Raw genomic sequence first — 25,201 nt, 5'->3', positions numbered from 1 at the left:
TTGAACCACCAACCTTTTAGTTAATAGCCGTACACACTAACTGATTGCGCCACAGAGACACTTTGCGAAAGGGCATACTGACAAATGCTAATAAGCATTCATCTAAAACGTTTCCTAGAAAAACTTTAAAAAGTCAATAATCTGGAGAGTTTTTGTAAGATGTTTCTACCATCAACCAACGAAGAAACACATTGGTACTTTCCCATGATGAGTGAGTGCTTCAGGATCTCTTGCACTTACATGTGCAGCAGAGTACAGCAATGGAAGCATGCTGGGCTCATAACCCAGAGGTAGGCAGATTGAAACTATCCTCTGCTGTATGCTTTTTTTTTTTTTATTAAAGTAATCCAAAACTGGGATTGATATTTTGGCTCTTTTATTTTTACTTAAAGTACAATAACTTTTACCATTTTAATTTGTTTTAATAGTATATTGACAGTATTGTTTTCTTTCAAAAATCCACTTAATTTTCTTTACCCTATTATTAAAATGGTAATTGACAAAAACAAACTACATTGTCACCAGAAGAGCAATACAAAATGTACAAGTGATATATTAAAATCATCTTTCCAGCTTGAATTTCAATGATGCATTGGGGCAACGATTTTGTGAGAAACATCTTCACCCTTAAATAAAGATTTTCTTAATTCCTTACCTGTGTGCTAATTAGATATCACCTTGTTTTCGCATTAAACAGACTTCCACATGAGAAAGCAGCAAGGATGCAGTGGCGTTAATGTTTCCTGGTGTCAACTTGTATTATTTCAGTAGACATTGAAATGAGGATGCATCTTGCTGCCTTTCCAATGAAGCAAGTTTAATTTAGTAATAGGTGAAAAACCATCCCTACACAGGTGTTAATCAGAGACTTGGCTTTGTGGACACTTTTCAGAGAACAAATTTGTTAGCATAAAAATAAAGCCAGAAAATGAAGAGCTGTTTAATCACTCAATTGGATTTTTTTTTGCCAGCATATTTTTTTTCTCTGCAACCCACTGCTAAATTGTGCTTCCTAGCTATTTTTTATAAAATCACTGAATCAAATCTAACTCTGATTACATCAGAGAAGGCCAGGTACCCTACACAATAAGAGGGGGTTTGAAATTTTGACTTGTCTACTTAAATATCACCAAAATCTGATCACAAGGTCAATTACGTTCCTGGGTGGGATTGAACCACCAACCTTTTGGTTAATAGCCTTTCACACTAACCAATTGCACCACAGAGAAAAAGTACATACTGACAAAGGCTAATAAGCATTCATCAAGAACGTTTCCTAGAAAAACTTTAAAAAGTCAATAATCTGGAGAGTTTTTGTAAGATGTTTCTTCCATCAACCAATGAAGAAACACATTGGTACTTTCCCATGATGAGTGAGTGCTTCAGGATCTCTTGCACTTACATGTGCAGCAGAGTACTGCAATGGAAGCATGCTGGGCCCATAACCCAGAGGTAGGCAGATTGAAACTATCCTTTGCTATATGCTTTTTTTTTGTTAATTAAAGTAATCCAAAACTGGGATTGATATTTTGGCTCTTTTATTTTTACTTAAAGTACAATAACTTTTACCATTTTAATTTGTTTTAATAGTATATTGACAGTATTGTTTTCTTTCAAAAATCCACTTAATTTTCTTTACCCTATTATTAAAATGGTAATTGACAAAAACAAACTACATTGTCACCAGAAGAGCAATACAAAATGTACAAGTGATATATTAAAATCATCTTTCCAGCTTGAATTTCAATGATGCATTGGGGCAACGATTTTGTGAGAAACATCTTCACCCTTAAATAAAGATTTTCGATTTTCTTAATTCCTTACCTGTGTGATAATTAGATATCACCTTGTTTTCGCATTAAACAGACTTCCACATGAGAAAGCAGCAAGGATGCAGTGGCGTTAATGTTTCCTGGTGTCAACTTGTATTATTTCAGTAGACATTGAAATGAGGATGCATCTTGCTGCCTTTCCAATGAAGCAAGTTTAATTTAGTAATAGGTGAAAAACCATCCTTACAAAGGTGTTAATCAGAGACTTTGCTTTGTGGACACTTTTCAGAGAACAAATTTGTTAGCATAAAAATAAAGCCAGAAAATGAAGAGCTGTTTAATCACTCAATTGGATTTTTCTGCCAGCATATTTTTTTTCTCTGCAAACCACTGCTAAATTGTGCTTCCTAGCTGTTTTTATAAAATCAATGAATCAAATCTAACTCTGATTACATCAGAGAAGGCCAGGTACCCTACACCATAAGAGGGGGTTTGAAATTTTGACTTGTCTACTTAAAGATCACCAAAATCTGAAAACAAGATCAATTACATCCCTGGGTGGGATTGAACCACCAACCTTTTAGTTAATAGCCGTACACACTAACTGATTGCGCCACAGAGACACTTTGCGAAAGGGCATACTGACAAAGGCTAATAAGCATTCATCTAAAACGTTTCCTAGAAAAACTTTAAAAAGTCAATAATCTGGAGAGTTTTTGTAAGATGTTTCTACCATCAACCAACGAAGAAACACATTGGTACTTTCCCATGATGAGTGAGTGCTTCAGGATCTCTTGCACTTACATGTGCAGCAGAGTACAGCAATGGAAGCATGCTGGGCTCATAACCCAGAGGTAGGCAGATTGAAACTATCCTCTGCTGTATGCTTTTTTTTTTTTTATTAAAGTAATCCAAAACTGGGATTGATATTTTGGCTCTTTTATTTTTACTTAAAGTACAATAACTTTTACCATTTTAATTTGTTTTAATAGTATATTGACAGTATTGTTTTCTTTCAAAAATCCACTTAATTTTCTTTACCCTATTATTAAAATGGTAATTGACAAAAACAAACTACATTGTCACCAGAAGAGCAATACAAAATGTACAAGTGATATATTAAAATCATCTTTCCAGCTTGAATTTCAATGATGCATTGGGGCAACGATTTTGTGAGAAACATCTTCACCCTTAAATAAAGATTTTCTTAATTCCTTACCTGTGTGCTAATTAGATATCACCTTGTTTTCGCATTAAACAGACTTCCACATGAGAAAGCAGCAAGGATGCAGTGGCGTTAATGTTTCCTGGTGTCAACTTGTATTATTTCAGTAGACATTGAAATGAGGATGCATCTTGCTGCCTTTCCAATGAAGCAAGTTTAATTTAGTAATAGGTGAAAAACCATCCCTACAAAGGTGTTAATCAGAGACTTGGCTTTGTGGACACTTTTCAGAGAACAAATTTGTTAGCATAAAAATAAAGCCAGAAAATGAAGAGCTGTTTAATCACTCAATTGGATTTTTTTTTGCCAGCATATTTTTTTTCTCTGCAACCCACTGCTAAATTGTGCTTCCTAGCTGTTTTTTATAAAATCACTGAATCAAATCTAACTCTGATTACATCAGAGAAGGCCAGGTACCCTACACAATAAGAGGGGGTTTGAAATTTTGACTTGTCTACTTAAATATCACCAAAATCTGATCACAAGGTCAATTACGTTCCTGGGTGGGATTGAACCACCAACCTTTTGGTTAATAGCCTTACACACTAACCAATTGCACCACAGAGAAAAAGTACATACTGACAAAGGCTAATAAGCATTCATCAAGAACGTTTCCTAGAAAAACTTTAAAAAGTCAATAATCTGGAGAGTTTTTGTAAGATGTTTCTTCCATCAACCAATGAAGAAACACATTGGTACTTTCCCATGATGAGTGAGTGCTTCAGGATCTCTTGCACTTACATGTGCAGCAGAGTACTGCAATGGAAGCATGCTGGGCCCATAACCCAGAGGTAGGCAGATTGAAACTATCCTTTGCTATATGCATTTTTTTTTTGTTAATTAAAGTAATCCAAAACTGGGATTGATATTTTGGCTCTTTTATTTTTACTTAAAGTACAATAACTTTTACCATTTTAATTTATTTTGATAGTATATTGACAGTATTGTTTTCTTTCAAAAATCCACTTAATTTTCTTTACCCTATTATTAAAATGGTAATTGACAAAAACAAACTACATTGTCACCAGAAGAGCAATACAAAATGTACAAGTGATATATTAAAATCATCTTTCCAGCTTGAATTTCAATGATGCATTGGGGCAGCGATTTTGTGAGAAACATCTTCACCCTTAAATAAAGATTTTCTTAATTCCTTACCAGTGTGATAATTAGATATCACCTTGTTTTCACATTAAACAGACTTCCACATGAGAAAGCAGCAAGGATGCAGTGGCGTTAATGTTTCCTGGTGTCAACCTGTATTATTTCAGTAGACATTGAAATGAGGATGCATCTTGTTGCCTTTCCAATGAAGCAAGTTTAATTTAGTAATAGGTGAAAAACCATCCCTACAAAGGTGTTAATCAGAGACTTGGCTTTGTGGACACATTTCAGAGAACAAATTTGTTAGCATAAAAATAAAGCCAGAAAATGAAGAGCTGTTTAATCACTCAATTGTATTTTTTTGCCAGCATATTTTTTTTATCTGCAACCCACTGCTAAATTGTGCTTCCTAGCTGTTTTTTATAAAATCACTGAATCAAATCTAACTCTGATTACATCAGAGAAGGCCAGGTACCCTACACAATAAGAGGGGGTTTGACATTTTGACTTGTCTACTTAAATATCACCAAAATCTGATCACAAGGTCAATTACATTCCTGGGTGGGATTGAACCACCAACCTTTTGGTTAACAGCCTTACACACTAACCAATTGCACCACAGAGACACTTTGCAAAAGTACATACTGACAAAGGCTAATAAGCATTCATCTAGAACGTTTCCTAGAAAAACTTTAAAAAGTCAATAATCTGGAGAGTTTTTGTAAGATGTTTCTTCCATCAACCAACGAAGAAACACATTGGTACTTTCCCATGATGAGTGAGTGCTTCAGGATCTCTTGCACTTACATGTGCAGCAGAGTACTGCAATGGAAGCATGCTGGGCCCATAACCCAGAGGTAGGCAGATTGAAACTATCCTTTGCTATATGCATTTTTTTTTGTTAATTAAAGTAATCCAAAACTGGGATTGATATTTTTGCTCTTTTATTTTTACTTAAAGTACAATAACTTTTACCATTTTAATTTGTTTTAATAGTATATTGACAGTATTGTTTTCTTTCAAAAATCCACTAAATTTTCTTTACCCTATTATTAAAATGGTAATTGACAAAAACAAACTACATTGTCACCAGAAGAGCAATACAAAATGTACAAGTGATATATTAAAATCATCTTTCCAGCTTGAATTTCAATGATGCATTGGGGCAACGATTTTGTGAGAAACATCTTCACCCTTAAATAAAGATTTTCTTAATTCCTTACCTGTGTGCTAATTAGATATCACCTTGTTTTCACATTAAACAGACTTCCACATGAGAAAGCAGCAAGGATGCAGTGGCGTTAATGTTTCCTGGTGTCAACCTGTATTATTTCAGTAGACATTGAAATGAGGATGCATCTTGCTGCCTTTCCAATGAAGCAAGTTTAATTTAGTAATAGGTGAAAAACCATCCCTACAAAGGTGTTAATCAGAGACTTGGCTTTGTGGACACTTTTCAGAGAACAAATTTGTTAGCATAAAAATAAAGCCAGAAAATGAAGAGCTGTTTAATCACTCAATTGGATTTTTTTGCCAGCATATTTCTTTTTCTCTGCAACCCACTGATAAATTGTGCTTCCTAGCTGTTTTTATAAAATCACTGAATCAAATCTAACTCTGATTACATCAGAGAAGGCTAGGTACCCTACACAATAAGAGGGGGTTTGAAATTTTGACTTGTCTACTTAAATATCACCAAAATCTGATCACAAGGTCAATTACGTCCCTGGGTAGGATTTAACCACCAACCTTTTGGTTAATAGCCGTACACACTAACCAATTGCGCCACAGAGACACTTTGCAAAAAGTTCATACTGACAAAGGCTAATAAGCATTCATCTAGAACGTTTCCTAGAAAAACTTTAAAAAGTCAATAATCTGGAGAGTTTTTGTAAGATGTTTCTTCCATCAACCAACGAAGAAACACATTGGTACTTTCCCATGATGAGTGAGTGCTTCAGGATCTCTTGCACTTACATGTGCAGCAGAGTACTGCAATGGAAGCATGCTGGGCCGATAACCCAGAGGTAGGCAGATTGAAACTACCCTCTGCTATATGCATTTTTTTTTAATTAAAGTAATCCAAAATTGGGATTGATATTTTAGCTCTTTTATTTTTACTTAAAGTACAATAACTTTTACCATTTTAATTTGTTTAATAGTATATTGACAGTATTGTTTTCTTTCAAAAATCCACTTAATTTTCTTTACCCTATTATTAAAATGGTAATTGACAAAAACAAACTACATTGTCACCAGAAGAGCAATACAAAATGTACAAGTGATATATTAAAATCATCTTTCCAGCTTGAATTTCAATGATGCATTGGGGCAACGATTTTGTGAGAAACATCTTCACCCTTAAATAAAGATTTTCTTAATTCCTTACCTGTATGCTAATTAGATATCACCTTGCTTTCACATTAAACAGACTTCCACATGAGAAAGCAGCAAGGATGCAGTGGCGTTAATGTTTCCTGGTGTCAACCTGTATTATTTCAGTAGATATTGAAATGACGATGCATCTTGCTGCCTTTCCAATGAAGCAAGTTTAATTTAGTAATAGGTGAAAAACCATCCCTACAAAGGTGTTAATCAGATACTTGGCTTTGTGGACACTTTTCAGAGAACAAATTTGTTAGCATAAAAATAAAGCCAGAAAATGAAGAGCTGTTTAATCACTCAATTGGATTTTTTTGCCAGCATATTTCTTTTTCTCTGCAACCCACTGCTAAATTGTGCTTCCTAGCTGTTTTTTTTTATAAAATCACTTAATCAAATCTAACTCTGATTACATCAGAGAAGGCCAGGTACCCTACACCACAAGAGGGGGTTTGAAATTTTGACTTGTCTACTTAAAGATCACCAAAATCTGATAACAAGGTAAATTACGTCCCTGGGTGGGATTGAACCACCAACCTTTTGGATAATAACTGAACACGCTAACTGATTGCGCCACAGTGACACTTTGCAAACGTACATTCTGACAAACGCTAATAAGCATTCATCTAGAACGTTTCCTAGAAAAACTTTAAAAAGTCAATAATCTGGAGAGTTTTTGTTAGATGTTTCTTCCATCAATCAACGAAGAACATTCAAGCTGATTTCTTGCAGCAGCTGGGCACTGTAACAGCTCCAGAGCTGCTCTGTAAGGCAACTAAAAGGGTGTGGGCCCTGCAGCACTACCTGTAGTTCGCATTGTGCGTTGGAAGGCACAAAGTAAGCAGACGGGAGAAGTCAGGATAGTGCGCAAGGGCATAGAAAGGAGCGGCTCAAGAAAAGAGAAGTGGAAACAGACAGCAAACTAGGCTGGAGAGAGACCTGAGACAAAGAGATCTGAATTATACGAGAGCCGACCAGGGGAAACACAAATTATGCAGTCGAGTTTCCCACATTTGGGGAAATCGCTGGAGCAGCACACACAGAGTGCAATGGGTGAGCCTTGCCCTGGGAGAAGCACCTTCATGATCATAGTATCTCACCTGGCAGGTAAGTAGGAGTTGGGCAAGAGCTGAGGAGGGTCGCTGCTCGGGCACCCCCCTGTCAAGTGAAGGAGATCCAACTGAGGCAGCACAAGAGAACTCTCGAAAGAAGAACAAGGCTAGAGGAAGATCTGAGACACAGAAATCTGGCTTTTACCAGAGCTGACCAGAGGAAAGCACAAACACAGTCCCCCACTACCACAAATAATGCAGTCGAGTTTCCCACATTTGGGGAAATCACAGGGGTCAGCATACCCAGAATGCAATGAATGAACCTCACCCTGGGAGAACAATCTTCATGACCATGGTATCTCCTATGCAAAATAAGTATGATTTGGGATAGGGCTGGGGAGGGCCGCTGCTCAGGCACATCTCTGTCAAGTAAAGGAGATTCAACTGAGGCAGCACAAGGGAACTCTCATCTGGGGACAACAACTGCAGGGAGAACACATATTTTCAGATGAACATGGGAGGGCAGAAGGCTGCCTAATACTGAAGCACCCCCAAACAACAAACCAAATGCAACAACTAGTACAAGCATTCCTGGGGGAAGGCCTGCAGCAGATGGATTTGCATATGGTGATGTCATCCAAGCAGTGGGTCAAAGTTGGCTTCAACCCTCGTCTGCATATGAAAAGAGAAAAGGGGCGTGCAGGGCATGGCGGCCTTTTGCGGCGCTTGGATGACCCCTAGTTCGCATTAAACACCTCCACCCTCATTCGGTGTGGGGCTCATGTTGGCTATGCCCCAGCCCCTGAAGCATTCAAGCTGATTTCTTGCAGCAGCTGGGCACTGTAACAGCTCCAGAGTTGCTCTGTAAGTCAAGTAAAAGGGTGTGGGCCCTGCAGCACTACCTGTAGTTCGCATTGTGCGTTGGAAGGCACAAAGTAAGCAGACGGGAGAAGTCAGGATAGTGCGCAAGGGCATAGAAGGGAGCGGCTCAAGAAAAGAGAAGTGGAAACAGACAGCAAACTAGGCTGGAGAGAGACCTGAGACAAACAGATCTGAATTATACGAGAGCTGACCAGGGGAAACACAAATTATGCAGTCAAGTTTCCCACATTTGGGGAAATCGCAGGAGCAGCACACCCAGAGTGCAATGGGTGAGCCTTGCCCTGGGAGAAGCACCTTCATGATCATAGTATCTCACTTGGCAGGTAAGTAGGAGTTGGGCTTGAGCTGGGGAGGGTTGATGCTAGGGCACCCCCCTGTCAAGTGAAGGAGATCCAACTGAGGCAGCACAAGGGAACTCTCGAAAGAAGAACAAGGCTAGAGGAAGATCTGAGACAAAGAAATCTGACTTTTACCAGAGCTGACCAGAGGAAAGCACAAACACAGTCCCCCACTACCACAAATAATGCAGTCGAGTTTCCCACATTTGGGGAAATCATAGGAGTCAGCATACCCAGAATGCAATGTATGAACCTCACCCTGGGAGAACAATCTTCATGACCATGGTATCTCCTATGCAAAATAAGTATGATTTGGGATAGAGCTGGGGAGGGCCGCTGCTCAGGCACATCTCTGTCAAGTAAAGGAGATTCAACTGAGGCAGCACAAGGGAACTCTCATCTGGGGACAACAACTGCTGGGAGAACACATATTTTCAGATGAACATGGGAGGGCAGAAGGCTGCCTAATACTGAAGCACCCCCAAACAACAAACCAAATGCAACAACTAGTACAAGCATTCCTGGGGGAAGGCCTACAGCAGATGGATTTGCATATGGTGATGTCATCCAAGCAGTGGGTCAAAGTTGGCTTCAACCCTCGTCTGCATATGAAAAGAAAAAAGGGATGTGCAGGGCATGGCGTCCTTTTGTGGCGCTTGGATGACCCCTAATTCACATTAAACATCTCCACCCTCCTTCGGTGTGGGGCTCATGTTGGCTATGCCCCAGCCCCTGAAGCATTCAAGATGATTTCTTGCAGCAGCTGGGCACTGTAACAGCTCCAGAGCTGTTCTGTAAAGCATGTAAAAGGGTGTGGGCCCTGCAGCACTACCTGTAGTATGCATTGTGCGTTGGAAGGCACAAAGTAAGCAGACGGGAGAGGTCAGGATAGTGCGCAAGGGCATAGAAGGGAGCGGCTCAAGAAAAGAGAAGTGGAAACAGACAGCAAACTAGGCTGGAGAAAGACCTGAGACAAAGAGATCTGAATTATACGAGAGCCGACCAGGGGAAACACAAATTATGCAGTCAAGTTTCCCACATTTGGGGAAATCGCAGGAGCGGCACACCCAGAGTGCAATGGGTGAGCCTTGCCCTGGGAGAAGCACCTTCCTGATCATAGTATCTCACCTGGCAGGTAAGTAGGAGTTGGGCTAGAGCTGGGGAGGGTCGCTGCTCGGGCACCCCCCTGTCAAGTGAAGGAGATCCAACTGAGGCAGCACAAGGGAACTCTCGAAAGAAGAACAAGGCTAGAGGAAGATCTGAGACAAAGAAATCTGACTTTTACCAGAGCTGAGCAGAGGAAAGCACAAACACAGTCCCCCACTACCACAAATAATGCAGTCGAGTTTCCCACATTTGGGGAAATCACAGGGGTCAGCATACCCAGAATGCAATGAATGAACCTCACCCTGGGAGAACAATCTTCATGACCATGGTATCTACTATGCAAAATAAGTATGATTTGGGATAGGGCTGGGGAGGGCCGCTGCTCAGGCACATCTCTGTCAAGTAAAGGAGATTCAACTGAGGCAGCACAAGGGAACTCTCATCTGGGGACAACAACTGCAGGGAGAACACATATTTTCAGATGAACATGGGAGGGCAGAAGGCTGCCTAATACTGAAGCACCCCCAAACAACAAACCAAATGCAACAACTAGTGCAAGCATTCCTGGGGGAAGGCCTGCAGCAGATTGATTTGCATATGGTAATGCCATCCAAGCAGTGGGTCAAAGTTGGCTTCAACCCTCGTCTGCATATGAAAAGAGAAAAGGGGCGTGCAGGGCATGGCGGCCTTTTGCGGCGCTTGGGTGACCCTTAGTTCGCATTAAACACCCCCACCCTCCTTCGGTGTGGGGCTCATGTTGGCAATGCCCCAGCCCCTGAAGCATTCAAGCTGATTTCTTGCAGCAGCTGGGCACTGTAACAGCTCCAGAGCTGCTCTGTGAGGCAAGTAAAAGGGTGTGGGCCCTGCAGCACTACCTGTAGTTTGCATTGTGTGTTGGAAGGCACAAAGTAAGCAGACGGGAGAAGTCAGGATAGTGCGCAAGGGCATAGAAGGGAGCGGCTCAAGAAAAGAGAAGTGGAAACAGACAGCAAACTAGGCTGGAGAGAGACCTGAGACAAAGAGATCTGAATTATACGAGAGCCGACCAGGGGAAACACAAATTATGCAGTCAAGTTTCCCACATTTGGGGAAATCACAGGGGCAGCACACCCAGAGTGCAATGGGTGAGCCTTGCCCTGGGAGAAGCACCTACATGATCATAGTATCTCACCTGGCAGGTAAGTAGGAGTTGGGCTAGAGCTGCGAAGGGTCGCTGCTCGGGTACCCCCCTGTCAAGTGAAGGAGATCCAACTGAGGCAGCACAAGGGAACTCTCGAAAGAGGAACAAGGCTAGAGGAAGATCTGAGACAAAGAAATCTGATTTTTACCAGAGTTGACCAGAAGAAAGCACAAACACAGTCCCCCACTACCACAAATAATGCAGTTGAGTTTCCCACATTTGGGGAAATCACAGGGGTCAGCATACCCAGAATGCAATGAATGAACCTCACCCTGGGAGAACAATCTTCATGACCATGGTATCTCCTATGCAAAATAAGTATGATTTGGGATAGGGCTGGGGAGGGCCGCTGCTCAGGCACATCTCTGTCAAGTAAAGGAGATTCAACTGAGGCAGCACAAGGGAACTCTCATCTGGGGACAACAACTGCAGGGAGAACACATATTTTCAGATGAACATGGGAGGGCAGAAGGCTGCCTAATACTGAAGCACCCCCAAACAACAAACCAAATGCAACAACTAGTGCAAGCATTCCTGGGGGAAGGCCTGCAGCAGATGGTTTTGCATATGGTGATGTCATCCAAGCAGTGGGTCAAAGTTGGCTTCAACCCTCGTCTGCATATGAAAAGAAAAAAGGGATGTGCAGGGCATGGCGTCCTTTTGTGGCGCTTGGATGACCCCTAATTCGCATTAAACATCTCCACCCTCCTTCGGTGTGGGGCTCATGTTGGCTATGCCCCAGCCCCTGAAGCATTCAAGATGATTTCTTGCAGCAGCTGGGCACTGTAACAGCTCCAGAGCTGCTCTGTAAAGCATGTAAAAGGGTGTGGGCCCTGCAGCACTACCTGTAGTATGCATTGTGCGTTGGAAGGCACAAAGTAAGCAGACGGGAGAGGTCAGGATAGTGCGCAAGGGCATAGAAGGGAGCGGCTCAAGAAAAGAGAAGTGGAAACAGACAGCAAACTAGGCTGGAGAAAGACCTGAGACAAAGAGATCTGAATTATATGAGAGCCGACCAGAGGAAACACAAATTATGCCGTCAAGTGTCCCACATTTGGGGAAATCGCAGGAGCAGCACACCCAGAGTGCAATGGGTGAGCCTTGCCCTGGGAGAAGCACCTTCCTGATCATAGTATCTCACCTGGCAGGTAAATAGGAGTTGGGCTAGAGCTGGGGAGGGTCGCTGCTCGTGCACCCCCCTGTCAAGTGAAGGAGATCCAACTGAGGCAGCACAAGGGAACTCTCGAAAGAAGAACAAGGCTAGAGGAAGATCTGAGACAAAGAAATCTGACTTTTACCAGAGCTGACCAGAGGAAAGCACAAACACAGTCCCCCACTACCACAAATAATGCAGTTGAGTTTCCCACATTTGGGGAAATCACAGGGGTCAGCATACCCAGAATGCAATGAATGAACCTCACCCTGGGAGAACAATCTTCATGACCATGGTATCTCCTATGCAAAATAAGTATGATTTGGGATAGGGCTGGGGAGGGCCGCTGCTCAGGCACATCTCTGTTAAGTAAAGGAGATTCAACTGAGGCAGCACAAGGGAACTCTCATCTGGGGACAACAACTGCAGGGAGAACACATATTTTCAGATGAACATGGGAGGGCAGAAGGCTGCCTAATACTGAAGCACCCCCAAACAACAAACCAAATGCAACAACTAGTGCAAGCATTCCTGGGGGAAGGCCTGCAGCAGATTGATTTGCATATGGTAATGCCATCCAAGCAGTGGGTCAAAGTTGGCTTCAACCCTCGTCTGCATATCAAAAAAGAGAAAAGGGGCGTGCAGGGCATGGCGGCCTTTTGCGGCGCTTGGATGACCTCTAGTTCGCATTAAACACCTCCACCCTCCTTCGGTGTGGGGCTCATGTTGGCTATGCCCCAGCCCCTGAAGCATTCAAGCTGATTTCTTGCAGCAGCTGGGCACTGTAACAGCTCCAGAGCTGCTCTGTAAGGCAAGTAAAAGGGTGTGGGCCCTGCAGCACTACCTGTAGTTTGCATTGTGCATTGGAAGGCACAAAGTAAGCAGACGGGAGAAGTCAGGATAGTGCGCAAGGGCATAGAAGGGAGCGGCTCAAGAAAAGAGAAGTGGAAACAGACAGCAAACTATACTGGAGAGAGACCTGAGACAAAGAGATCTGAATTATACGAGAGCCGACCAGGGGAAACACAAATTATGCAGTCAAGTGTCCCACATTTGGGGAAATTGCAGGAGCAGCACACCCAGAGTGCAATGGGTGAGCCTTGCCCTGGGAGTAGCACCTTCATGATCATAGTATCTCACCTGGCAGGTAAGTAGGAGTTGGGCTAGAGCTGGGGAGGGTCGCTGCTCGGGCACCCCCCTGTCAAGTGAAGGAGATCCAACTGAGGCAGCACAAGGGAACTCTTGAAAGAGGAACAAGGCTAGAGGAAGATCTGAGACAAAGAAATCTGACTTTTACCAGAGCTGACCAGAGGAAAGCACAAACACAGTCCCCCACTACCACAAATAATGCAGTCGAGTTTCCCACATTTGGGGAAATCACAGGGGTCAGCATACCCAGAATGCAATGAATGAACCTCACCCTGGGAGAACAATCTTCATGACCATGGTATCTCCTATGCAAAATAAGTATGATTTGGGATAGGGCTGGTGAGGGCCGCTGCTCAGGCACATCTCTGTCAAGTAAAGGAGATTCAACTGAGGCAGCACAAGGGAACTCTCATCTGGGGACAACAACTGCAGGGAGAACACATATTTTCAGATGAACATGGGAGGGCAGAAGGCTGCCTAATACTGAAGCACCCCCAAACAACAAACCAAATGCAACAACTAGTACAAGCATTCCTGGGGGAAGGCCTGCAGCAGATGGTTTTGCATATGGTGATGTCATCCAAGCAGTGGGTCAAAGTTGGCTTCAACCCTCGTCTGCATATGAAAAGAGAAAAGGGGCGTGCAGGGCATGGCGGCCTTTTGCGGCGCTTGGATGACCCCTAGTTCGCATTAAACACCTCCACCCTACTTCGGTGTGGGGCTCATGTTGGCTATGCCCCAGCCCATGAAGCATTCAAGCTGATTACTTGCAGCAGCTGGGCACTGTAATAGCTCCAGAGCTGCTCTGTAAGGCAAGTACAAGGGTGTGGGCCCTGCAGCACTACCTGTAGTTCGCATTGTGCATTGGAAGGCACAAAGTAAGCAGATGGGAGAAGTCAAGATAATGCGCAAGGGCATAGAAGGGAGCGGCTCAAGAAAAGAGAAATTGAAACAGACAGCAAACTAGGCTGGAGAGAGACCTGAGACAAACAGATCTGAATTATACGAGAGCTGACCAGGGGAAACACAAATTATGCAGTCAAGTTTCCCACATTTGGGGAAATCGCAGGAGCAGCACACCCAGAGTGCAATGGGTGAGCCTTGCCCTGGGAGAAGCACCTTCATGATCATTGTATCTCACTTGGCAGGTAAGTAGGAGTTGGGCTTGAGCTGGGGAGGGTTGATGCTAGGGCACCTCCCTGTCAAGTGAAGGAGATCCAACTGAGGCAGCACAAGGGAACTCTCGAAAGAAGAACAAGGCTAGAGGAAGATCTGAGACAAATAAATCTGACTTTTACCAGAGCTGACCAGAGGAAAGCACAAACACAGTCCCCCACTACCACAAATAATGCAGTCGAGTTTCCCACATTTGGGGAAATCATAGGAGTCAGCATACCCAGAATGCAATGAATGAACCTCACCCTGGGAGAACAATCTTCATGACCATGGTATCTCCTATGCAAAATAAGTATGATTTGGGATAGAGCTGGGGAGGGCCGCTGCTCAGGCACATCTCTGTCAAGTAAAGGAGATTCAACTGAGGCAGCACAAGGGAACTCTCATCTGGGGACAACAACTGCTGGGAGAACACATATTTTCAGATGAACATGGGAGGGCAGAAGGCTGCCTAATACTGAAGCACCCCCAAACAACAAACCAAATGCAACAACTAGTACAAGCATTCCTGGGGGAAGGCCTACAGCAGATGGATTTGCATATGGTGATGTCATCCAAGCAGTGGGTCAAAGTTGGCTTCAACCCTCGTCTGCATATGAAAAGAAAAAAGGGATGTGCAGGGCATGGCGTCCTTTTGTGGCGCTTGGATGACCCCTAATTCACATTAAACATCTCCACCCTCCTTCGGTGTGGGGCTCATGTTGGCTATGCCCCAGCCCCTGAAGCATTCAAGATGATTTCTTGCAGCAGCTGGGCACTGTAACAGCTCCAGAGCTGTTCTGTAAAGCATGTAAAAGGGTGTGGGCCCTGCAGCACTACCTGTAGTATGCATTGTGCGTTGGAAGGCACAAAGTAAGCAGACGGGAGAGGTCAGGATAGTGCGCAAGGGCATAGAAGGGAGCGGCTCAAGAAAAGAGAAGTGGAAACAGACAGCAAACTAGGCTGGAGAAAGACCTGAGACAAAGAGATCTGAATTATACGAGAGCCGACCAGAGGAAACACAAATTATGCAGTCAAGTTTCCCACATTTGGGGAAATCGCAGGAGCGGCACACCCAGAGTGCAATGGGTGAGCCTTGCCCTGGGAGAAGCACCTTCCTGATCATAGTATCTCACCTGGCAGGTAAGTAGGAGTTGGGCTAGAGCTGGGGAGGGTCGCTGCTCGGGCACCCCCCTGTCAAGTGAAGGAGATCCAACTGAGGCAGCACAAGGGAACTCTCGAAAGAAGAACAAGGCTAGAGGAAGATCTGAGACAAAGAAATCTGACTTTTACCAGAGCTGAGCAGAGGAAAGCACAAACACAGTCCCCCACTACCACAAATAATGCAGTCGAGTTTCCCACATTTGGGGAAATCACAGGGGTCAGCATACCCAGAATGCAATGAATGAACCTCACCCTGGGAGAACAATCTTCATGACCATGGTATCTCCTATGCAAAATAAGTATGATTTGGGATAGGGCTGGGGAGGGCCGCTGCTCAGGCACATCTCTGTCAAGTAAAGGAGATTCAACTGAGGCAGCACAAGGGAACTCTCATCTGGGGACAACAACTGCAGGGAGAACACATATTTTCAGATGAACATGGGAGGGCAGAAGGCTGCCTAATACTGAAGCACCCCCAAACAACAAACCAAATGCAACAACTAGTGCAAGCATTCCTGGGGGAAGGCCTGCAGCAGATTGATTTGCATATGGTAATGCCATCCAAGCAGTGGGTCAAAGTTGGCTTCAACCCTCGTCTGCATATGAAAAGAGAAAAGGGGCGTGCAGGGCATGGCGGCCTTTTGCGGCGCTTGGGTGACCCTTAGTTCGCATTAAACACCCCCACCCTCCTTCGGTGTGGGGCTCATGTTGGCAATGCCCCAGCCCCTGAAGCATTCAAGCTGATTTCTTGCAGCAGCTGGGCACTGTAACAGCTCCAGAGCTGCTCTGTGAGGCAAGTAAAAGGGTGTGGGCCCTGCAGCACTACCTGTAGTTTGCATTGTGTGTTGGAAGGCACAAAGTAAGCAGACGGGAGAAGTCAGGATAGTGCGCAAGGGCATAGAAGGGAGCGGCTCAAGAAAAGAGAATTGGAAACAGACAGCAAACTAGGCTGGAGAGAGACCTGAGACAAAGAGATCTGAATTATACGAGAGCCGACCAGGGGAAACACAAATTATGCAGTCAAGTTTCCCACATTTGGGGAAATCACAGGGGCAGCACACCCAGAGTGCAATGGGTGAGCCTTGCCCTGGGAGAAGCACCTACATGATCATAGTATCTCACCTGGCAGGTAAGTAGGAGTTGGGCTAGAGCTGCGAAGGGTCGCTGCTCGGGTACCCCCCTGTCAAGTGAAGGAGATCCAACTGAGGCAGCACAAGGGAACTCTCGAAAGAGGAACAAGGCTAGAGGAAGATCTGAGACAAAGAAATCTGATTTTTACCAGAGTTGACCAGAAGAAAGCACAAACACAGTCCCCCACTACCACAAATAATGCAGTTGAGTTTCCCACATTTGGGGAAATCACAGGGGTCAGCATACCCAGAATGCAATGAATGAACCTCACCCTGGGAGAACAATCTTCATGACCATGGTATCTCCTATGCAAAATAAGTATGATTTGGGATAGGGCTGGGGAGGGCCGCTGCTCAGGCACATCTCTGTCAAGTAAAGGAGATTCAACTGAGGCAGCACAAGGGAACTCTCATCTGGGGACAACAACTGCAGGGAGAACACATATTTTCAGATGAACATGGGAGGGCAGAAGGCTGCCTAATACTGAAGCACCCCCAAACAACAAACCAAATGCAACAACTAGTGCAAGCATTCCTGGGGGAAGGCCTGCAGCAGATGGTTTTGCATATGGTGATGTCATCCAAGCAGTGGGTCAAAGTTGGCTTCAACCCTCGTCTGCATATGAAAAGAAAAAAGGGATGTGCAGGGCATGGCGTCCTTTTGTGGCGCTTGGATGACCCCTAATTCGCATTAAACATCTCCACCCTCCTTCGGTGTGGGGCTCATGTTGGCTATGCCCCAGCCCCTGAAGCATTCAAGATGATTTCTTGCAGCAGCTGGGCACTGTAACAGCTCCAGAGCTGCTCTGTAAAGCATGTAAAAGGGTGTGGGCCCTGCAGCACTACCTGTAGTATGCATTGTGCGTTGGAAGGCACAGAGTAAGCAGACGGGAGAGGTCAGGATAGTGCGCAAGGGCATAGAAGGGAGCGGCTCAAGAAAAGAGAAGTGGAAACAGACAGCAAACTAGGCTGGAGAAAGACCTGAGACAAAGAGATCTGAATTATATGAGAGCCGACCAGAGGAAACACAAATTATGCCGTCAAGTGTCCCACATTTGGGGAAATCGCAGGAGCAGCACACCCAGAGTGCAATGGGTGAGCCTTGCCCTGGGAGAAGCACCTTCCTGATCATAGTATCTCACCTGGCAGGTAAATAGGAGTTGGGCTAGAGCTGGGGAGGGTCGCTGCTCGTGCACCCCCCTGTCAAGTGAAGGAGATCCAACTGAGGCAGCACAAGGGAACTCTCGAAAGAAGAACAAGGCTAGAGGAAGATCTGAGACAAAGAAATCTGACTTTTACCAGAGCTGACCAGAGGAAAGCACAAACACAGTCCCCCACTACCACAAATAATGCAGTTGAGTTTCCCACATTTGGGGAAATCACAGGGGTCAGCATACCCAGAATGCAATGAATGAACCTCACCCTGGGAGAACAATCTTCATGACCATGGTATCTCCTATGCAAAATAAGTATGATTTGGGATAGGGCTGGGGAGGGCCGCTGCTCAGGCACATCTCTGTCAAGTAAAGGAGATTCAACTGAGGCAGCACAAGGGAACTCTCATCTGGGGACAACAACTGCAGGGAGAACACATATTTTCAGATGAACATGGGAGGGCAGAAGGCTGCCTAATACTGAAGCACCCCCAAACAACAAACCAAATGCAACAACTAGTGCAAGCATTCCTGGGGGAAGGCCTGCAGCAGATTGATTTGCATATGGTAATGCCATCCAAGCAGTGGGTCAAAGTTGGCTTCAACCCTCGTCTGCATATCAAAAAAGAGAAAAGGGGCGTGCAGGGCATGGCGGCCTTTTGCGGCGCTTGGATGACCTCTAGTTCGCATTAAACACCTCCACCCTCCTTCGGTGTGGGGCTCATGTTGGCTATGCCCCAGCCCCTGAAGCATTCAAGCTGATTTCTTGCAGCAGCTGGGCACTGTAACAGCTCCAGAGCTGCTCTGTAAGGCAAGTAAAAGGGTGTGGGCCCTGCAGCACTACCTGTAGTTTGCATTGTGCATTGGAAGGCACAAAGTAAGCAGACGGGAGAAGTCAGGATAGTGCGCAAGGGCATAGAAGGGAGCGGCTCAAGAAAAGAGAAGTGGAAACAGACAGCAAACTATACTGGAGAGAGACCTGAGACAAAGAGATCTGAATTATACGAGAGCCGACCAGGGGAAACACAAATTATGCAGTCAAGTGTCCCACATTTGGGGAAATTGCAGGAGCAGCACACCCAGAGTGCAATGGGTGAGCCTTGCCCTGGGAGTAGCACCTTCATGATCATAGTATCTCACCTGGCAGGTAAGTAGGAGTTGGGCTAGAGCTGGGGAGGGTCGCTGCTCGGGCACCCCCCTGTCAAGTGAAGGAGATCCAACTGAGGCAGCACAAGGGAACTCTTGAAAGAGGAACAAGGCTAGAGGAAGATCTGAGACAAAGAAATCTGACTTTTACCAGAGCTGACCAGAGGAAAGCACAAACACAGTCCCCCACTACCACAAATAATGCAGTCGAGTTTCCCACATTTGGGGAAATCACAGGGGTCATCATACCCAGAATGCAATGAATGAACCTCACCCTGGGAGAACAATCTTCATGACCATGGTATCTCCTATGCAAAATAAGTATGATTTGGGATAGGGCTGGTGAGGGCCGCTGCTCAGGCACATCTCTGTCAAGTAAAGGAGATTCAACTGAGGCAGCACAAGGGAACTCTCATCTGGGGACAACAACTGCAGGGAGAACACATATTTTCAGATGAACATGGGAGGGCAGAAGGCTGCCTAATACTGAAGCACCCCCAAACAACAAACCAAATGCAACAACTAGTACAAGCATTCCTGGGGGAAGGCCTGCAGCAGATGGATTTGCATATGGTGATGTCATCCAAGCAGTGGGTCAAAGTTGGCTTCAACCCTCATCTGCATATGAAAAGAGAAAAGGGGCGTGCAGGGCATGGCGGCCTTTTGCGGCGCTTGGATGACCCCTAGTTCGCATTAAACACCTCCACCCTCATTCGGTGTGGGGCTCATGTTGGCTATGCCCCAGCCCCTGAAGCATTCAAGCTGATTTCTTGCAGCAGCTGGGCACTGTAACAGCTCCAGAGTTGCTCTGTAAGTCAAGTAAAAGGGTGTGGGCCCTGCAGCACTACCTGTAGTTCGCATTGTGCGTTGGAAGGCACAAAGTAAGCAGACGGGAGAAGTCAGGATAGTGCGCAAGGGCATAGAAGGGAGCGGCTCAAGAAAAGAGAAGTGGAAACAGACAGCAAACTAGGCTGGAGAGAGACCTGAGACAAAGAGATCTGAATTATATGAGAGCCGACCAGGGGAAACACAAATTATGCAGTCAAGTTTCCCACATTTGGGGAAATCAAAGGGGCAGCACACCCAGAGTGCAATGGGTGAGCCTTGCCCTGGGAGAAGCACCTACATGATCATAGTATCTCACCTGGCAGGTAAGTAGGAGTTGGGCTAGAGCTGGGGAGGGTCGCTGCTCGGGCACCCCCCTGTCAAGTGAAGGAGATCCAACTGAGGCAGCACAAGGGAACTCTCGAAAGAAGAACAAGGCTAGAGGAAGATCTGAGACAAAGAAATCTGACTTTTACCAGAGCTGACCAGAGGAAAGCACAAACACAGTCCCCCACTACCACAAATAATGCAGTCGAGTTTCCCACATTTGGGGAAATCACAGGGGTCATCATACCAAGAATGCAATGAATGAACCTCACCCTGGGAGAACAATCTTCATGACCATGATATCTCCTATGCAAAATAAGTATGATTTGGGATAGGGCTGGGGAGGGCCGCTGCTCAGGCACATCTCTGTCAAGTAAAGGCGATTCAACTGAGGCAGCACAAGGGAACTCTCATCTGGGGACAACAACTGCAGGGAGAACACATATTTTCAGATGAACATGGGAGGGCAGAAGGCTGCCTAATACTGAAGCACCCCCAAACAACAAACCAAATGCAACAACTAGTGCAAGCATTCCTGGGGGAAGGCCTGCAGCAGATGGATTTGCATATGGTGATGTCATCCAAGCAGTGGGTCAAAGTTGGCTTCAACCCTCGTCTGCATATGAAAAGAAAAAAGGGATGTGCAGGGCATGGCGGCCTTTTGCGGCGCTTGCATGACCCCTAATTCGCATTAAACACCTCCACCCTCCTTCGGTGTGGGGCTCATGTTGGCTATGCCCCAGCACCTGAAGCATTCAAGCTGATTTCTTGCAGCAGCTGGGCACTGTAACAGCTCCAGAGCTGCTCTGTAAGGCAACTAAAAGGGTGTGGGCCCTGCAGCACTACCTGTAGTTCGCATTGTGCGTTGGAAGGCACAAAGTAAGCAGACGGGAGAAGTCAGGATAGTGCGCAAGGGCATAGAAGGGAGCGGTTCAAGAAAAGAGAAGTGGAAACAGACAGCAAACTAGGCTGGAGAGAGACCTGAGACAAAGAGATCTGAATTATACGAGAGCCGACCAGAGGAAACACAAATTATGCCGTCAAGTATCCCACATTTGGGGAAATCGCAGGAGCAGCACACCCAGAGTGCAATGGGTGAGCCTTGCCCTGGGAGAAGCACCTTCCTGATCATAGTATCTCACCTGGCAGGTAAGTAGGAGTTGGGCTAGAGCTAGGGAGGGTCGCTGCTCGGGCACCCCCCTGTCAAGTGAAGGAGATCCAACTGAGGCAGCACAAGGGAACTCTCGAAAGAAGAACAAGGCTAGAGGAAGATCTGAGACAAAGAAATCTGACTTTTACCAGAGCTGACCAGAGGAAAGCACAAACACAGTCCCCCTCTACCACAAATAATGCAGTCGAGTTTTCCACATTTGGGGAAATCACAGGGGTCATCATACCCAGAATGCAATGAATGAACCTCACCCTGGGAGAACAATCTTCATGACCATGATATCTCCTATGCAAAATAAGTATGATTTGGGATAGGGCTGGGGAGGGCCGCTGCTCAGGCACATCTCTGTCAAGTAAAGGCGATTCAACTGAGGCAGCACAAGGGAACTCTCATCTGGGGACAACAACTGCAGGGAGAACACATATTTTCAGATGAACATGGGAGGGCAGAAGGCTGCCTAATACTGAAGCACCCCCAAACAACAAACCAAATGCAACAACTAGTACAAGCATTCCTGGGGGAAGGCCTGCAGCAGATGGATTTGCATATGGTGATGTCATCCAAGCAGTGGGTCAAAGTTGGCTTCAACCCTCATCTGCATATGAAAAGAAAAAAGGGATGTGCAGGGCATGGCGTCCTTTTGTGGCGCTTGGATGACCCTTAATTCGCATTAAACATCTCCACCCTCCTTCGGTGTGGGGCTCATGTTGGCTATGCCCCAGCCCGTGAAGCATTCAAGATGATTTCTTGCAGCAGCTGGGCACTGTAACAGCTCCAGAGCTGTTCTGTAAAGCATGTAAAAGGGTGTGGGCCCTGCAGCACTACCTGTAGTATGCATTGTGCGTTGGAAGGCACAAAGTAAGCAGACGGGAGAGGTCAGGATAGTGCGCAAGGGCATAGAAGGGAGCGGCTCAAGAAAAGAGAAGTTGAAACAGACAGCAAACTAGGCTGGAGAAAGACCTGAGACAAAGAGATCTGAATTATACGAGAGCCGACCAGAGGAAACACAAATTATGCAGTCAAGTTTCCCACATTTGGGGAAATCGCAGGAGCAGCACACCCAGAGTGCAATGGGTGAGCCTTGCCCTGGGAGAAGCACCTTCCTGATCATAGTATCTCACCTGGCAGGTAAGTAGGAGTTGGGCTAGAGCTGGGGAGGGTCGCTGCTCGGGCACCCCCCTGTCAAGTGAAGGAGATCCAACTGAGGCAGCACAAGGGAACTCTCGAAAGAAGAACAAGGCTAGAGGAAGATCTGAGACAAAGAAATCTGACTTTTACCAGAGCTGACCAGAGGAAAGCACAAACACAGTCCCCCACTACCACAAATAATGCAGTCGAGTTTCCCACATTTGGGGAAATCACAGGGGTCAGCATACCCAGAATGCAATGAATGAACCTCACCCTGGGAGAACAATCTTCATGACCATGGTATCTCCTATGCAAAATAAGTATGATTTGGGATAGGGCTGGGGAGGGCCGCTGCTCAGGCACATCTCTGTCAAGTAAAGGAGATTCAACTGAGGCAGCACAAGGGAACTCTCATCTGGGGACAACAACTGCAGGGAGAACACATATTTTCAGATGAACATGGGAGGGCAGAAGGCTGCCTAATACTGAAGCACCCCCAAACAACAAACCAAATGCAACAACTAGTGCAAGCATTCCTGGGGGAAGGCCTGCAGCAGATTGATTTGCATATGGTAATGCCATCCAAGCAGTGGGTCAAAGTTGGCTTCAACCCTCGTCTGCATATGAAAAGAGAAAAGGGGCGTGCAGGGCATGGCGGCCTTTTGCGGCGCTTGGGTGACCCTTAGTTCGCATTAAACACCCCCACCCCCCTTCGGTGTGGGGCTCATGTTGGCAATGACCCAGCCCCTGAAGCATTCAAGCTGATTTCTTGCAGCAGCTGGGTACTGTAACAGCTCCAGAGCTGCTCTGTGAGGCAAGTAAAAGGGTGTGGGCCCTGCAGCACTACCTGTAGTTTGCATTGTGTGTTGGAAGGCACAAAGTAAACAGACGGGAGAAGTCAGGATAGTGCGCAAGGGCATAGAAGGGAGCGGCTCAAGAAAAGAGAAGTGGAAACAGACAGCAAACTAGGCTGGAGAGAGACCTGAGACAAAGAGATCTGAATTATACGAGAGACGACCAGGGGAAACACAAATTATGCAGTCAAGTTTCCCACATTTGGGGAAATCACAGGGGCAGCACACCCAGAGTGCAATGGGTGAGCCTTGCCCTGGGAGAAGCACCTACATGATCATAGTATCTCACCTGGCAGGTAAGTAGGAGTTGGGCTAGAGCTGGGGAGGGTCGCTGCTCGGGTACCCCCCTGTCAAGTGAAGGAGATCCAACTGAGGCAGCACAAGGGAACTCTCGAAAGAGGAACAAGGCTAGAGGAAGATCTGAGACAAAGAAATCTGATTTTTACCAGAGTTGACCAGAAGAAAGCACAAACACAGTCCCCCACTACCACAAATAATGCAGTCGAGTTTCCCACATTTGGGGAAATCACAGGGGTCAGCATACCCAGAATGCAATGAATGAACCTCACCCTGGGAGAACAATCTTCATGACCATGGTATCTCCTATGCAAAATAAGTATGATTTGGGATAGGGCTGGGGAGGGCCGCTGCTCAGGCACATCTCTGTCAAGTAAAGGAGATTCAACTGAGGCAGCACAAGGGAACTCTCATCTGGGGACAACAACTGCAGGGAGAACACATATTTTCAGATGAACATGGGAGGGCAGAAGGCTGCCTAATACTGAAGCACCCCCAAACAACAAACCAAATGCAACAACTAGTGCAAGCATTCCTGGGGGAAGGCCTGCAGCAGATGGATTTGCATATGGTGATGTCATCCAAGCAGTGGGTCAAAGTTGGCTTCAACCCTCGTCTGCATATGAAAAGAAAAAAGGGATGTGCAGGGCATGGTGTCCTTTTGTGGCGCTTGGATGACCCCTCCTTCGGTGTGGGGCTCATGTTGGCTATGCCCCAGCCCCTGAAGCATTCAAGATGATTTCTTGCAGCAGCTGGGCACTGTAACAGCTCCAGAGTTGCTCTGTAAAGCATGTAAAAGGGTGTGGGCCCTGCAGCACTACCTGTAGTATGCATTGTGCGTTGGAAGGCACAAAGTAAGCAGACGGGAGAGGTCAGGATAGTGCGCAACTGCATAGAAGGGAGCGGCTCAAGAAAAGAGAAGTGGAAACAGACAGCAAACTAGGCTGGAGAAAGACCTGAGACAAAGAGATCTGAATTATATGAGAGCCGACCAGAGGAAACACAAATTATGCAGTCAAGTGTCCCACATTTGGGGAAATCGCAGGAGCAGCACACCCAGAGTGCAATGGGTGAGCCTTGCCCTGGGAGAAGCACCTTCCTGATCATAGTATCTCACCTGGCAGGTAAATAGGAGTTGGGCTAGAGCTGGGGAGGGTCGCTGCTCGGGCACCACCCTGTCAAGTGAAGGAGATCCAACTGAGGCAGCACAAGGGAACTCTCGAAAGAAGAACAAGGCTAGAGGAAGATCTGAGACAAAGAAATCTGACTTTTACCAGAGCTGACCAGAGGAAAGCACAAACACAGTCCCCCACTACCACAAATAATGCAGTCGAGTTTCCCACATTTGGGGAAATCACAGGGGTCAGCATACCCAGAATGCAATGAATGAACCTCACCCTGGGAAAACAATCTTCATGACCATGGTATCTCCTATGCAAAATAAGTATGATTTGAGATAGGGCTGGGGAGGGCCGCTGCTCAGGCACATCTCTGTCAAGTAAAGGA

The 25,201-nt window shown here is 45.8% G+C and overlaps 31 non-coding genes and 1 pseudogene across 31 annotated transcripts; all 32 read right to left on the bottom strand.

Moving 5' to 3' along the window:
* Positions 1-7,435: 7,435 nt before the first annotated feature.
* On the bottom strand, positions 7,436-7,598 carry LOC135042690 (U1 spliceosomal RNA). The gene has a single exon (XR_010235776.1). It is a non-coding gene; the product is annotated as a U1 spliceosomal RNA (small nuclear RNA).
* Positions 7,599-7,750: 152 nt separating this feature from the next.
* LOC135042664 (U1 spliceosomal RNA) lies at positions 7,751-7,914 on the bottom strand. Its single transcript, XR_010235751.1, has one exon. It is a non-coding gene; the product is annotated as a U1 spliceosomal RNA (small nuclear RNA).
* Positions 7,915-8,585: 671 nt separating this feature from the next.
* LOC135042693 (U1 spliceosomal RNA) lies at positions 8,586-8,748 on the bottom strand. Its single transcript, XR_010235779.1, has one exon. It is a non-coding gene; the product is annotated as a U1 spliceosomal RNA (small nuclear RNA).
* A 152-nt stretch (positions 8,749-8,900) lies between these two features.
* LOC135042676 (U1 spliceosomal RNA) lies at positions 8,901-9,064 on the bottom strand. Its single transcript, XR_010235762.1, has one exon. It is a non-coding gene; the product is annotated as a U1 spliceosomal RNA (small nuclear RNA).
* A 671-nt stretch (positions 9,065-9,735) lies between these two features.
* On the bottom strand, positions 9,736-9,898 carry LOC135042686 (U1 spliceosomal RNA). Its single transcript, XR_010235772.1, has one exon. It is a non-coding gene; the product is annotated as a U1 spliceosomal RNA (small nuclear RNA).
* Positions 9,899-10,050: 152 nt separating this feature from the next.
* On the bottom strand, positions 10,051-10,214 carry LOC135042677 (U1 spliceosomal RNA). Its single transcript, XR_010235763.1, has one exon. It is a non-coding gene; the product is annotated as a U1 spliceosomal RNA (small nuclear RNA).
* Positions 10,215-10,885: 671 nt separating this feature from the next.
* On the bottom strand, positions 10,886-11,048 carry LOC135042698 (U1 spliceosomal RNA). Its single transcript, XR_010235784.1, has one exon. It is a non-coding gene; the product is annotated as a U1 spliceosomal RNA (small nuclear RNA).
* A 152-nt stretch (positions 11,049-11,200) lies between these two features.
* On the bottom strand, positions 11,201-11,364 carry LOC135042667 (U1 spliceosomal RNA). Its single transcript, XR_010235753.1, has one exon. It is a non-coding gene; the product is annotated as a U1 spliceosomal RNA (small nuclear RNA).
* Positions 11,365-12,035: 671 nt separating this feature from the next.
* LOC135042705 (U1 spliceosomal RNA) lies at positions 12,036-12,198 on the bottom strand. The gene has a single exon (XR_010235789.1). It is a non-coding gene; the product is annotated as a U1 spliceosomal RNA (small nuclear RNA).
* Positions 12,199-12,350: 152 nt separating this feature from the next.
* LOC135042674 (U1 spliceosomal RNA) lies at positions 12,351-12,514 on the bottom strand. The gene has a single exon (XR_010235760.1). It is a non-coding gene; the product is annotated as a U1 spliceosomal RNA (small nuclear RNA).
* A 673-nt stretch (positions 12,515-13,187) lies between these two features.
* LOC135042689 (U1 spliceosomal RNA) lies at positions 13,188-13,350 on the bottom strand. The gene has a single exon (XR_010235775.1). It is a non-coding gene; the product is annotated as a U1 spliceosomal RNA (small nuclear RNA).
* Positions 13,351-13,502: 152 nt separating this feature from the next.
* LOC135042663 (U1 spliceosomal RNA) lies at positions 13,503-13,666 on the bottom strand. Its single transcript, XR_010235750.1, has one exon. It is a non-coding gene; the product is annotated as a U1 spliceosomal RNA (small nuclear RNA).
* A 671-nt stretch (positions 13,667-14,337) lies between these two features.
* LOC135042701 (U1 spliceosomal RNA) lies at positions 14,338-14,500 on the bottom strand. The gene has a single exon (XR_010235787.1). It is a non-coding gene; the product is annotated as a U1 spliceosomal RNA (small nuclear RNA).
* Positions 14,501-14,652: 152 nt separating this feature from the next.
* On the bottom strand, positions 14,653-14,816 carry LOC135042672 (U1 spliceosomal RNA). Its single transcript, XR_010235758.1, has one exon. It is a non-coding gene; the product is annotated as a U1 spliceosomal RNA (small nuclear RNA).
* Positions 14,817-15,487: 671 nt separating this feature from the next.
* LOC135042682 (U1 spliceosomal RNA) lies at positions 15,488-15,650 on the bottom strand. The gene has a single exon (XR_010235768.1). It is a non-coding gene; the product is annotated as a U1 spliceosomal RNA (small nuclear RNA).
* Positions 15,651-15,802: 152 nt separating this feature from the next.
* LOC135042706 (U1 spliceosomal RNA) lies at positions 15,803-15,966 on the bottom strand. Its single transcript, XR_010235790.1, has one exon. It is a non-coding gene; the product is annotated as a U1 spliceosomal RNA (small nuclear RNA).
* Positions 15,967-16,637: 671 nt separating this feature from the next.
* On the bottom strand, positions 16,638-16,800 carry LOC135042697 (U1 spliceosomal RNA). Its single transcript, XR_010235783.1, has one exon. It is a non-coding gene; the product is annotated as a U1 spliceosomal RNA (small nuclear RNA).
* A 152-nt stretch (positions 16,801-16,952) lies between these two features.
* LOC135042666 (U1 spliceosomal RNA) lies at positions 16,953-17,116 on the bottom strand. Its single transcript, XR_010235752.1, has one exon. It is a non-coding gene; the product is annotated as a U1 spliceosomal RNA (small nuclear RNA).
* A 671-nt stretch (positions 17,117-17,787) lies between these two features.
* On the bottom strand, positions 17,788-17,950 carry LOC135042704 (U1 spliceosomal RNA). The gene has a single exon (XR_010235788.1). It is a non-coding gene; the product is annotated as a U1 spliceosomal RNA (small nuclear RNA).
* A 152-nt stretch (positions 17,951-18,102) lies between these two features.
* On the bottom strand, positions 18,103-18,266 carry LOC135042662 (U1 spliceosomal RNA). Its single transcript, XR_010235749.1, has one exon. It is a non-coding gene; the product is annotated as a U1 spliceosomal RNA (small nuclear RNA).
* Positions 18,267-18,939: 673 nt separating this feature from the next.
* LOC135042688 (U1 spliceosomal RNA) lies at positions 18,940-19,102 on the bottom strand. The gene has a single exon (XR_010235774.1). It is a non-coding gene; the product is annotated as a U1 spliceosomal RNA (small nuclear RNA).
* A 152-nt stretch (positions 19,103-19,254) lies between these two features.
* On the bottom strand, positions 19,255-19,418 carry LOC135042675 (U1 spliceosomal RNA). The gene has a single exon (XR_010235761.1). It is a non-coding gene; the product is annotated as a U1 spliceosomal RNA (small nuclear RNA).
* Positions 19,419-20,110: 692 nt separating this feature from the next.
* Positions 20,111-20,252, bottom strand: LOC135042703 (U1 spliceosomal RNA; annotated as a pseudogene).
* A 152-nt stretch (positions 20,253-20,404) lies between these two features.
* LOC135042681 (U1 spliceosomal RNA) lies at positions 20,405-20,568 on the bottom strand. The gene has a single exon (XR_010235767.1). It is a non-coding gene; the product is annotated as a U1 spliceosomal RNA (small nuclear RNA).
* Positions 20,569-21,239: 671 nt separating this feature from the next.
* Positions 21,240-21,402, bottom strand: LOC135042692 (U1 spliceosomal RNA). The gene has a single exon (XR_010235778.1). It is a non-coding gene; the product is annotated as a U1 spliceosomal RNA (small nuclear RNA).
* Positions 21,403-21,554: 152 nt separating this feature from the next.
* On the bottom strand, positions 21,555-21,718 carry LOC135042679 (U1 spliceosomal RNA). The gene has a single exon (XR_010235765.1). It is a non-coding gene; the product is annotated as a U1 spliceosomal RNA (small nuclear RNA).
* Positions 21,719-22,389: 671 nt separating this feature from the next.
* Positions 22,390-22,552, bottom strand: LOC135042684 (U1 spliceosomal RNA). The gene has a single exon (XR_010235770.1). It is a non-coding gene; the product is annotated as a U1 spliceosomal RNA (small nuclear RNA).
* A 152-nt stretch (positions 22,553-22,704) lies between these two features.
* Positions 22,705-22,868, bottom strand: LOC135042696 (U1 spliceosomal RNA). Its single transcript, XR_010235782.1, has one exon. It is a non-coding gene; the product is annotated as a U1 spliceosomal RNA (small nuclear RNA).
* Positions 22,869-23,539: 671 nt separating this feature from the next.
* On the bottom strand, positions 23,540-23,702 carry LOC135042700 (U1 spliceosomal RNA). Its single transcript, XR_010235786.1, has one exon. It is a non-coding gene; the product is annotated as a U1 spliceosomal RNA (small nuclear RNA).
* Positions 23,703-23,854: 152 nt separating this feature from the next.
* LOC135042671 (U1 spliceosomal RNA) lies at positions 23,855-24,018 on the bottom strand. The gene has a single exon (XR_010235757.1). It is a non-coding gene; the product is annotated as a U1 spliceosomal RNA (small nuclear RNA).
* A 646-nt stretch (positions 24,019-24,664) lies between these two features.
* On the bottom strand, positions 24,665-24,827 carry LOC135042695 (U1 spliceosomal RNA). The gene has a single exon (XR_010235781.1). It is a non-coding gene; the product is annotated as a U1 spliceosomal RNA (small nuclear RNA).
* Positions 24,828-24,979: 152 nt separating this feature from the next.
* On the bottom strand, positions 24,980-25,143 carry LOC135042669 (U1 spliceosomal RNA). Its single transcript, XR_010235755.1, has one exon. It is a non-coding gene; the product is annotated as a U1 spliceosomal RNA (small nuclear RNA).
* Positions 25,144-25,201: the final 58 nt, after the last annotated feature.

Source organism: Pseudophryne corroboree, unplaced genomic scaffold, assembly GCF_028390025.1.
Source record: "Pseudophryne corroboree isolate aPseCor3 unplaced genomic scaffold, aPseCor3.hap2 scaffold_833, whole genome shotgun sequence".
NCBI classification, from domain to species: Eukaryota; Metazoa; Chordata; class Amphibia; order Anura; family Myobatrachidae; genus Pseudophryne; species Pseudophryne corroboree.
Note: the sequence above shows the minus strand (reverse complement) of the source record. Positions and strands in the feature narration are given on the sequence as shown.